General features: G+C 44.6%; 1 protein-coding gene and 1 long non-coding RNA gene across 12 annotated transcripts in view; one reads left to right on the top strand and one right to left on the bottom strand.

Annotated features, from left to right (window-relative positions):
• Window positions 1-12,034, bottom strand: part of LOC105290252 — a 28,965-nt gene that overhangs the window by 12,102 nt on the left and 4,829 nt on the right. Inside the window, exons 2-3 of the long non-coding RNA XR_002779665.1 lie at window positions 8,890-8,891; window positions 1,567-1,575 (exon numbers count right to left, since the gene is read on the bottom strand). This is a non-coding gene — a long non-coding RNA (uncharacterized LOC105290252). The remainder of the gene's footprint in view (window positions 1-1,566; window positions 1,576-8,889; window positions 8,892-12,034) is intronic.
• FAM174B (family with sequence similarity 174 member B) overlaps window positions 497-12,034 on the top strand; it is a 107,755-nt gene continuing 96,217 nt past the window's right edge. For all 11 annotated transcript variants that reach the window (XM_023528966.1, XM_023528978.1, XM_023528979.1 and 8 more), the window contains exons 1-2: window positions 497-774; window positions 3,766-3,849. The gene's annotated coding sequence lies outside the window, so the exon portion shown is untranslated. The remainder of the gene's footprint in view (window positions 775-3,765; window positions 3,850-12,034) is intronic.

The raw sequence follows: 12,034 nt of genomic DNA, 5'->3' as shown, positions 1-12,034 counted from the left end.
CGGCGCCCGGGCGCAGTTCCGCGCGGGCCAGCGGGTCCCGCGGCCGCGACGGAACGCCTGACAGCTCGGGGTGCTGCTGCCTCTCCGGCCATCTTGTGCCGTGTGTGTGTGGTGTCTCTCTCCCGTCTCCTCTCTCGGCTTTACTCCCTCCTCCTCCTCCCCCCGCCCCACACACCATACAACATGGCCTCTTCGCTGCGGCGGCGGCTGCGGCGGCGACAGCAGCACCGCGGCGCTCCTGCCCGCTCCCCGCCTCCCGCCCGCAGCCTCACGTCCTACCGCGCACGCGCGCGGCCGCCCGCCCACCGCGGCCATTGGCTCCGCAAGCTTCCTGCCACGCCTTCCCCGGGAGGACTTGCGCACGCTCACTGGCGTCTCCCGCCCTCCCAACAGTTACTTCGATACTATTGGTCAGTTCTGACCACACCCCTTCAGCTGTCTCCGTGCCGATAGGATAGCCTTAGTGTCATTCACTTGCCCTGGATGCTTCTGGTTTTTTGGAGGGGCCCCGGCCAGCGATTGGCTGGTGATGAAACCTTTGGGTTCGAAGCTGAGCAGTTGCTTTGCGCCCCGCAGTGCGGACCCCTCAGGGCTGACTGAGGGGTTCCAAGCTCGTGTTATCCAGGCCGGGGTTTATTGGTACAGTGCCTTGGAGATAAGGGCTTCGCCTCTGGAAAAAGCTCGAGATTCGGTGCTGATATATGTGTTCTTAAAAAAAAAAAGAAATGACTGACAGGATGACGAGCAAACAAGACGCAAGTTCATAGTCCTTGGGTAAGCAGCCATATCTCCTCAGCTGTAAGACTCAAGAATTTTCTACTAAACAACCAGGCCTTCACTTAGGCTCACAGAGTCAGAGCCTGTGGTTTTACAACCGGTGCACGTCTCTAGCCCAATACCTGACTTGACTTGCCTTTTATTTGAGAGTTTTGTAAGCTTTCTGTTGCCCATTTATATGAGACAGCCCATTAGTATGTCCAGTCTCCTGAGGCCTTAATGAATCAGGATCTCATAATCCTAGTTGAGCCAGATACCACCCTTTAGAGCAGTATTTGTTAACTCAGTAGTTTAAACCTGCGTAGTCACCATCTACGTGTCCAACCTTCTCACAGAGAATCAAGCAAAACAAAGTTTATTTCCTTTAAGCAAATCTCCCTTTTTTTCATTTCTACTCCCTACTTCGGTCTGGAAGCATTTCTAGGCAGACCACAGGAATGACTGAAAACCTACTTACCTGAAACGAGTGGGAAAAGATAAAGAGGTGGCTCTCTCCCACTGCCAGCATTTTAGAAATCTTGCTCCATTTGGCAAGGGACCTGGAGAAAAGGAAAGGAACCCCAGGTGCTCTTAGTTTTAATGGGTATTTTTGAGGAGAGTCGTCCTGGGGCTAAGTGAGCAGCTTCTGAAATTCTCTCGAGATCCCCACCCTGGGTTAGAATCAAAGAATGTTAAATACTCATAGGGCCTAGGAACTAGTTCTGGCACCGTCTTCTAAAAATGACACGATTGTTCATTGACTTGGTTCAATATGGCATTGGCTACTTACGGCAGAATTAGAACTAGAACCTAAATTTCCTGACTTACAGATCTTGGGTTCCTTCAATGTAACCTGGCCACTCAGCAATATAACTTGAGCCCTTAAGTAGGCAAACAAAAAGAATACTTCTTTAACTGAAATTACACTTTCTCCATTTAATTTACAAGAGTCATTCCCTTACACAGTCTGTCTTGGAACATGGAGACCAGCAAGGCGTCTGTTTTCTCTGAAACAGCCCCATCCTGAACCCTTCCTCCTCATTCTTCCTGGCGTGTTCTTGCTGTACTGTTGTTCACTCCCTTCTTCCCCTCCTACCTCTACCTGAAATCCACCTAGGATTCTGCTTTTCCAGATTCATCACCAAGTACTTCTGTGCCAGCAAAACAGGCCTGCCTTTATTAAAGGTACCGATGGCTGAAAAATTATTGTTAGCTATGTGCCAGGCATTGTTCGAAGCCATCCTTGTAGAACAACTTAGTTACTCACACAACACCCCTATGAGAGACTATTATTATCTCTCTGTATTATCTCTGTTAGGAAACTGATGCACAAGGAGTTTAACTTGCAGAGGTTCACATTGCTAAGTATGGGAACCAGGATTGAGCCCAGGTATTGAGACTCCAGACCCAGTCCCTTCTGCCTCTCCCAGTTGCTTTTGGGAGACTGCCCCCTTGCCAGATAGGTTCAGTTGGGTCTTCTGTTGTGTAGAGGTGCCTGATTTGCCAGCTCCGAAGGCTTCCACCTTCAGAATTGGGACTCTTTCCAGTGGGAAACGTCGGATCCATTCTAACATAATTCCCAGACCTCGTCCCCATCTCGTTACAGTCAGTCTCCTGGCATGTCACCGGGGAACCATCTAGCTCTCATTTTGTCCCGTAGTTCAACGGTAGAGTGACACCCTCATAAACATACATCTGGGGAGGCTTACATAAAACCACTTTCTTCTCCCAAGCTTATATCCAACACAACCCCCTTTTCAGAGAAGGCCCTTATCTGCCACATTGAAACTTTATTTCCTATCTCCCAAGACAACCATGATTTCTTTTGCCATATCTAGACCATGTCGTTAGCCATTCCTCGTTAAAGCTGGATTAGCTTTGTCCTAAATTAAAAGCACCTGACACCTGGCAGACCACATCATATCCCCTCCACATTTCCTTTTCATGCTGTAATCTGCCAGTGAACCGAGAAGAGATCCCTCCCTCCCCCAGTGGGCTAGCTTCTATTAATGCTGTTTATTACCGGTGAAAATGTAAAGTGGATCCCTTAGGCTTGGCTCACTTGGAGAAAATGCCTCTGTGTGTGCTTTGAGTACTCCTGGTCCTATTTGTATCCAAAAGAAAACCTGAATGGACAGAGACTAATTCTGGAAGGATGCAAGGATCTGTTTACCCTGATCACCTTCAAGGAGAACTTAGAGGGGGGTGGAGAATAGGGGTAGGAAGAGCACTTTTCACTCAATACCTCTTTGTGACTTGAATTTTGAACTATGCAAAAAATTTTTTAAATGAAAGAAAGGAAAAAAACTTCAAATATCTGCTGAACTAAAAGCTGACACTATTGTAGAAGAAGGTAACTTTTTTTTTTAACTTTTTAATTATCTTGTGTCAGCTGCATTTGTCACGATAAACACCTTTAACTTTTTTTTTCCTTAACAGAATAAAGGTCACATAACACTCAGCACCTCCAGGGCTGTAACCAGCACCTGCAGTGTCCCTGGTTGATAAGGATTCCTGGTACTAGAAAGCGGGGAGCAGCTTCCCTTCCCAATGTAACATGGCCTCATGCACTGCAGAACAGGGCTTCCTATCATGCTCCCTGCTTCCGTGGAGCTCCCCACGTCTGTCTCCCCCTTTCTGCCCTCCTCCCCTCCTGTAGCAATTAAAGAAAAGGCAGAGACACCAGCGGGGTCTGCTTTTTTCTTCCTGTTTTGTTTTGTTTTTTTTTTCTCTGTTTCCCGTCCTCTGTGTCTATCTTTGCCTGGGGTGTCTCCTTTAGGTGGTCAGCCCGGCTCATCATAGAGGCTGAGCGAAAACCCAGGATGACCTTGACTCAAATCAAAGACAGTTTTTAAACATAGGCCTTTCCAGATTTCCTGCAGCTCTGCTCCTGCTCTTTGCAGTTGCTCTTGCTGCTCATACTCTGCAGGACTTAAGACACAGACTCTGTCTTATTTCTATATACACCCTGCTCCTTCACGCATAACAGTGTTTCTTTCTCTTTCCCAGGTTACATCGCACACAGGGTTGAAGCTCAATTAAGTCCCAAAATGTTATCTTCAAGCAGTTAACTGAACTTCCTCCATGTACCAGGTACTGTTTTAGAAACTAGGGATGCTGTATGGACGGGGGTACTTGTTTTCATGGAGCTTACATTCTAATGGGGCAGAAGCCCACAAATAAGAAAATACCAAGTATTGATAAGTGTTATGATGACGGGAGCCTAATTTCAGTTGAGTAGTCAGGGAAGGCCTCACTAAGGAGGTGAGAGGTAGTGATTTCAAAGGGCACAAAGAAACTTTCAAAAGTAATAAATTTGTTCATTATCTTTATTGTGCTTATGATTTCACAGGTATAAATACATTTCAAAACTTACCAACTTGTACACTTTAAACGAGTTCAGATTATCGTGTATCAAGGTTAAAATTTGCATGAGTTTGCTTGTTTACTTACGTTCTGATGGAGTGTCCTGTGATGATTGTAGTGCTCTTAAAACATTTGTTCCTCTTTCATTTTTTTTCAGCACACATGTATTTTATCCTTTGATTTAAAAATAAATAAATAAATAAATAAATAATGCTTGGTTCCCAATTCAAAGGGTGTAAAAGAGTATACAGTGAAAAACCTCTCACGTCCACCCTGCACCCCTCTTTGAAAGCAGTTAATGTAATCAGGTTCCCAAATGTCCTTCCAAAGATATTCCAGATTTTATTAATAAGAAACACAGCACTGAGATGAGTTAGAGTATGCTTCTACTCTGTCAGCTCAAAGACTGCAGGATCAAGGACATGTTCAATATCAAACAAACAGACTGGTCTAGTCTCTTTGAAGCCATGCCATTAGGACACTCCCTCACCTAAAAACATGACCGTCTCAAGTGTTTCCCTCACACTGCCTTCTCCCCTCTCATAGCTCTTAGTGCCTACACATATCTCCAGCTGGGTGTCTTTCCTACAGAACCTGTTTATGCCAACTGTTGCTTATGACATTCTCTTTCAAAGCAATTGCTTTTCCTCCACGGAATTTCTATGAGTTAAAGACTATGCTATTCAGTATTCAGTTATAAGTTAAGATTTGTTAGTGTATGGATCACACATCCCTAAGTAGACTCCCTGTGGCTTTACTGAAGATAAGAACCTTGACTTAGATTTTGTTTACCAAAGCACAATTATAGATGCTCAAATAACAGCTAACTGAAGATTTGCTGTATTGAAACTAGCCCATCAAAATCCCCACCAACTGTAAATCAAATTCCATTGACTAGATTAGGAGAACTTGATGTGGAATGAGCTTCAACATGATTTAGCCAAAGTAACTCATTACAACTTAATGTACTTTTAATATAAATATAGGTTTCTATTTATTAGAGCTCCTTTAAAAGTAGGTCACACCTTCTTTGTCGATGGTCAAAAATAGATCTTGCCCCTGGCACTCTGATCTGGAATGCTGGCATGTTATGCAATAGCCCCTGACCAGCCAACCAGAAGTATCTCCATGCTGAAACTCCTTGGTACTTTACTTGGGCTCTTATCACTTCAGTGTGCAGTAGAATGATTCTTCTACCTGTGTTTTCTCCTTACTATGTGTAGGCACTAGGAAGGGAGTGGGCAGAGGCAGTACAGCAACAAGCCAAAGGCCTTGGCATCATTAGCTTTGGGATCCAACCTGCACTTGGCCATTCCCCAGCATCTGATCCCAGCCAGGTTCTGAACCTCCTCTGCTATCAAAAATCATGACTTTCTCCTCTGCTTCTCTCTGATCTGAAAGTCCTCCTTCCTTTTCTGATGGCCGTACTTGCCCTGGGACATGTCCCCTCGTTGTTTAAATCGAAACAATGGCAGGCGTTCCACTGGAGTTGAAGCCACTCTATGCCAACACAGTGACTACAGTCTTTTCTCAGGCCAAAACCCCTTAAAAAGGAAACCAGCCTTGAGCCAGTTTCTTTCCTCTAAGCTTTGAATCCCCTTCAAAATCTACCTGCTCTGTTTGCTCTCAAGAGACACTGGGTGGTTTTCATTTGCATTTTGTCCATCATTTGCAGTTATTGTCTGTGGCAAGGCCAGTCTGTTAGGTATCTTCTCTGCCATAGTGAAAGTAGAATTTCCTCTCACTTGAATCTTGAACATGAATTCAAAGACACTGAGAAGAGCTGTGACCAATCATTTCAGAAAAAAATGGTTCTCAGGAGATGGTTCTACACACTCTCCAAGCCTCCTAGTTCATGTCTTTTTAAAATTTGGCCCTTGAGACTTTCCGTGGTTCATGTGTGTTCCCCTCACATTCTTTCAAAAAATGCTTTTCTGAGTTCTAACCAGAGCATGTCCGTGTGGCTTACAACTAAAGATTAAGTTATCGTGCTTATCCTCCCCGTTAGACTTTGAACACTTTGAGGGCAGGTGTGCTGTCTTTGCACACACCCTCAGCCCCTGCTGCTTTCCTTTCTGGCCACCAAGGCAGCCCCCTGCTGTGCAGGGAGCTCTGAGACTACAGCACGAAGAGGAGCTAAGGAACTTGTCCTTGAGAATCAGGCATCTCAGTACGATGACAGGATTGGCATTTATGAAATGACTGTGGCTAATGCAAAGCAGAATGTGATTAAGTATCAAATTAGGGGCTAAATAACAAAGATGCTATATAGTCCAGAAACGAAAAGATCAGAGTGGGTAGGGATTGCCTGGGGGAGTTTCTTGGAAAAGAGAACTTATCCTGAGCAGTGAGGACGTGGATAAGCAGAGGTAGAGGCTCTGTAGGGAGTTAACAGAGCTGTTATCAGTTCCCCTACGCCATGCTTTTGAGAAGTCATACTTTTTAAGGTTATGTGTTGACATAGCTGTTCAAAGGGGGATAAAAAGAAGAAGCATCAATGTAAAGCTAGCCTGAGAAAGGTAGGTAAACCAGCAAACTACATAACCAGCTTTGCTTAAAAAACTATGAGAGACAAGCTATACTTCATACTGCACTTAACAATTAACACAACTGATCAAGTAGGGGAAAATGGTTTCCATCTCCTGCAGCTTCAGGCTTGGAGGTCAGAAAGCATTTTGTATGACATGACCACGTATAAGGGTGAAGTTGATGGCATTAGCCAGATCCATTAGACATAGTTTAAAACTATAAAAAAGAGAGAAAGGCAGAATTCTAGAAGCTAATATTTTCCAAGGCGCTCAAAAATGGGAAGATACGTAAAGTCCAGGAACTATAGGCAGGGCTACAGGGAAATTGTTGCTCAGCAAGGAGACACAGAGAAGGGAGGGAAGCCTGAAGGTCTGAAGGAAAAACTGCAAGGTTGGGGAAGAATTAAACTCAGCAGGTTATGTTCTACCACTAGGCTGCTGTGCCACTGGGCTGCTATCTTCACTATAAGTCTTCAATTTAGTCTTTTTATTTAAATAAATGATAACAGGGAAAGAGATTTGCCTTAGCATAGTTAACTTTGTACTCATCTATTATATAAAATAAAACTTAGGAAAGAAAACTACTTCAAGGAACCCTTTAACTCTTCTTGCTCCTCAATCTCATTCAGAACAATTGAAGAACTCTCATGTTCTGTTTGTTCAAATATTTAGTTGTAGATCTTACAGACACAGACCATGAGTGCAGTGCTCATGAACATGATCTACAGCTGAATTTGCCATTGAGGGGGAAACAGAAGAGAACCGTGAAGACAAGAAAGGCCTGTTCGGCGTTGGTGGCTAAGAGCGGAGGTCGGGTTTTAGTACCTGAGGAGGAAGTAGGATAGAAGAAGTTCTGGTGGGGGCTGAGCAGCTTCCTTGTAGTATTGAAACTGTGGCACAGAGAGCAAACAGCCTCGGGCCTAGGAAAAAAATCTTTAGGAAAAGCAGGCTATCACAAAGAATCAAAAAGGTGGACATACCAAGCTGGTGAGACTTATAGCAGCCCAGGGCTGGGAATGAAAGTGGATCCCTCTGACTCTGGAAAAAGAAAACACTTCCCTGGCTGGGAAGAACCTGGGGTCACTCCAAAGGCTCAAGTTGGGGAAAGCTTGGCTCCCACATGTAATCGGGCAATCGTACATTCGTGGCACTATTTCGGGAGCATTGAGGCTGTTCTATAAACCACAGTTGTGCAGAGGGTGAGCTGACCTTGACAATCACACTTCAGGTGGTAACTGGACTGTAGGTAGATCATTCTCCTAGGATCAGCTTGGAGGGTCAAGCAAATCAGAGAAGAACACTTCTCCCAAAGGCTACTTAGATGATGAGGAAGGTGTGCCTGTGACACACTAAAATATATATACGCCAGAACCGCTTTGTATAAAATCATATCTGCTTTTTAAAAATTGTGCTAAGTTACATATAACATAAAATTTACCCCCTTAGTCATTTTTAAATGTACAATTCAATGACAATTAAGTACATTCACATTGCTGTGCTATCATGTAACCACTTTTTAAGAGTTTGTGAAGCGCTTCAGATTTTGTGATCCAATTGGTCACTCTTGAGAACATTGATTATGTCCATTTAGGAAACTGGGAAGTGCATATAAGGGGACATTTATAGTTAGCAGGGGTTTTGTAGTTAGCTGGCTTTGAACCGCTAGGGTTCCTCTTGTTCATGGGGTCTGGAAGCATCTGTTATGAGGCCAGTGTTGAGGCGTGGGAGCATAACTGTGTGCAGCTTGGTATGTTACCTGAGAGGCGAGATTACGGGGGATTGAGAACATGGGTCTGGAGCCAGACTGGCTCTGACTCAAGGCTGTGTCACTAGCTATGAGACCTTGAGAAGCTGTTTAACCTCCCATACCTACGTTTTCTTTTTGTTTAGATGAAGGTAATTATTGCTTAACCTTATTCGGTTACTATGAGCATTCATGGAGTAAATATATAAAAACCCTTAGAACAAGTGCCTGGTATGCCTGAAGTGGTATGAAAGAGTTGGATAGTGTTTTTAAGCGGGGAGGAGCAAGAAGAAGACCGGTGGAAGGTGGAACAAAGGTGACGTTTCTCCTGTTTAGGCTTGAGGGAGATGGAACCAAGTCAGTATGAGAGGGTGGAGTCAAAACAAAAGCAAAACAAGCCAGAGTAAGAAATGATTTCTATCTGTGATGGAGGAGCTGTTTGTGATGTAGGGCCTGAGCCAACTTGAGAGCCAGGTGTGGGTGTCCTGCTCCTACAACTGTGATCGGGCACACAGGGAGCTTTTCCCTGTGGATCCAAAGCTAGAGATGCACAGTCTAGAGAGGAGAGGTGTGGAAGAAGCTCTTGAGTGGGCATGGAGGACCTCCCATTAGATAAGCTGCTCAGGAGGGCCAGGAGAAGGTTGTTCTGGTAACCTCGAGAAGGCCAGGACGAACAGTTGAGCAACTTTGTGCAAGCCAGCTTGCACAAAGTTTTTTACTCTAATGCCCTTTGCCATGTTTGTGTTCCAAGCTTCAGACACATGGCTGGCACATTAAAGGGCATCCATTTAATTCACAGGGAGAGTAGGATATAAATGGCCCTTACGTGAATGAAAAGATGCTCAAAATTACTCATTATAAATAAGATAAAAAATAAAACTCCAATGAGATCTTTGTCGTAACAGAATGTCAAAACCCCCAAAGGTTGATAGTATACGCTGTTGGCAAGGCCGTGTACGAGCAGACACCATGATGCGTTGCTAGTGGGAATGTAAAATGGCACAGCCCCTTTGGAGAGGAGTTTGGCCAGGTGGAGCACCAGCCCTTCTGCATTCTGATGCACGTGCCAAACAGGTCTGGCCATCTTATTGATAGTCACGAGTACTAACGTCGGACTAACTCAGAACTTTTAGTAATGCAAGTGGGTACAGAGAAACAGACCCGTTCCTGTAGGTCTTGCAGATTTTCTTCAGATTCGGTATGTAAATGCTCGAGGGAATGTGCAGATCAGAGCTGACATAGCAGGCCTGAGGCCATCATCCTTAGGAAAACCTGCTTGCAAAGCTGGCCCTTGGCTGATGTCTGGGAACCTGGATTTCAGGAAGGTTCCTACCATTCTCAGAAAGTGAGAGTGGCTCACACGGCCTAAACTATCAGTAGAAAAACAGAATTTGTGACGAAGACCTCCTTTATTCCTGGGAGTCTGGATTTTGATGAGTACTAGGCATGGGGGCCTATGTGACTGGCTCCTATTAAAAAAGTCCTGGCTATTGAGTCTGTAATGAGTTTTCACGGTAGACAACATCTCACATACATTGTCACAAGTCATTGTTGGGCAAACTAAATGTGTTCTGTGTGACTCCACTAGGAGAGGACTCTTGGAAGCTTGAGCCTGGTTTCTCCAGATTCCTCCTCATGCATTTTTCCCCTTGTTGATTTTGTTTTGTGTTCAGAGGAGCCTTGAAGGGTTTGAATTACCTTTATACTTGTGATTGACTACTTATGGTTTACCATTTGCTATTTCAAAAGCAAAACAAACCAAAACAAAACAAAAGTCCAAAACAGGACTTCAATCTTCACTTTGATACTTTAACTTTTCCATCAGAAAAGGGTTTCTAAGATTTCACCAAGAACCCTTCCCCCTTTTTTAAACTTAATTTATTCTATGGAGTGACAAAACATTTTTAAAGGTGTCTCTATCCAGAGATGTAGCATACACAGGTCTCTTCGGGCAGCTGCTGCTGCTACTGCTGCTGAACACATGGAAAGACAATTATTCTTTCAATCTGTTAAAACAAATTCCGGTATGTTTTTTTAAAAACTAATTAAAATAAGCCTCTTCGGCTCATTCAAATGAAACTGCAGGAAAACTTTTCAAGTAGCTCCTATTGAGAAAAAGCTCATGGGAAAAAAAGAGAGAGAGCAAGCAAATGTAGTTGAGTCTGAGGGTAGAATGTGGAGAAACCTGCAGGTCGGATTACTGCCCCCCGACAGGAAAGGTCCCCGAGCCTCCTGAGCCATTCCAGATTGTGATTCTGTGTCAAGGATTCTCAAAGTTTCTGTGGCGTTCCAAACACCTTCACTTGGTGAGTGGAGAAATGGAAAATAACATGCACGTTCGAACTGTCTCGTTGAGAATCCTGTTGGTTCCTTTAGAGGATAAGTGTATCCTTAATGTCTGAGTTTTCACGCCATCATTTCTGTTGAATTAAAAGAATTTGTGTTTATGTATTCGCCAAGCAAAAAAATGTTCTCACTTAAAATGAGCAGTTGAACCAATTTCCAAGACCTTTTTCTTCATTAAAAACAGCAGCAGAAAAGTAATATATACGTCCATGTCGTGTGGGCTTCCCAGGGCTCTGCTGTGACAAAATACCACATGACGGGTAGCTTAACGACAAAGGTTTATTCTCCCACCATTCTGCAGGTTAGAAGTCTGAGATCAAGGTGCTGGCAGGGTTGGGCCTTTGTGTGGACTGTGAGGAAGAATCTGTTCCATGCTTTTCTCCCAGCTTCTGGGGGTTGCTGGCAACCTTTGGTGTTTCTAAGCTTGTGGAAGCTTCACCCTTCTCTCTGCATTATCTTCACGTGGCATCCTCTCGGTGTACAAAGTCTGTGTCCATGTTTCCTCTCTTAATAAGGACACCAGCCATACTGGATTAGAGGCCCAGCCTACTCCAGTGTGACCTCGCCTTAACTAATTCCGCCTGCAACAACAACCCTGTTTCCAAATAAGGTCACATGCTGAGGTCCTGGAGTTCTGATTTTGATATATGAATTTAGGCGGGGACACAGTTCAACCCGTGACATATGTGAATACATTTATCTCAACAAATAACTGCATGACACTGTGTGAGAGAGCTACCCTCTCTGTACCTCAGATTCTTCGTTTTTCAGGAAGGGTGACTGAATGCTCTTACCCCCAGGATGGTGGATCTTCAGGAGACCAAGGACTGGCCTGTCCTGTCGAATAGGCTGAAAGGGAAGCAGGGCCAGTTTTACTTCTTCTGCCCAAATAAGCACTTGGTAGCAGGACGGTCCCCTTACCCCACCATCAGTGCTGGTGGTGAGAAGTCCTTTGTCTCACTCACCTGCAATCCTTGCACGTAAGCTGTGCTTCATTACCAGCTCTGCAGCAGCTTCCCACACGGTTCCATCCCCGCTGCCAGATGGCACAGCGCCCTCTTCTCTTCCTCCGCGTACCTGAGCAGCAGTTGCTGTTGTGGGTTCTCACACCTGGCTCCATGTACTTCCTCTGATTTAGTGGCACTCTAGCCAACTAATGCCTCCAGCCTCCCCATCCCAGGCCCTGTCTTATTTTCCCAGGACTAATAAGGGACAGAGCTGATGTTTTAGCCCTGGCCTCCATATCATCTCCAAACAACGGGTATTTAACTGCACACTAAACAGTTCCTCTTAT

Source organism: Pteropus vampyrus, unplaced genomic scaffold, assembly GCF_000151845.1.
Source record: "Pteropus vampyrus isolate Shadow unplaced genomic scaffold, Pvam_2.0 Scaffold34, whole genome shotgun sequence".
In the NCBI taxonomy this organism is placed as follows: domain Eukaryota; kingdom Metazoa; phylum Chordata; class Mammalia; order Chiroptera; family Pteropodidae; genus Pteropus; species Pteropus vampyrus.
The sequence above is the reverse complement of the archived record's forward strand: the minus strand, read 5'-3'. Positions and strand labels throughout refer to the sequence as shown.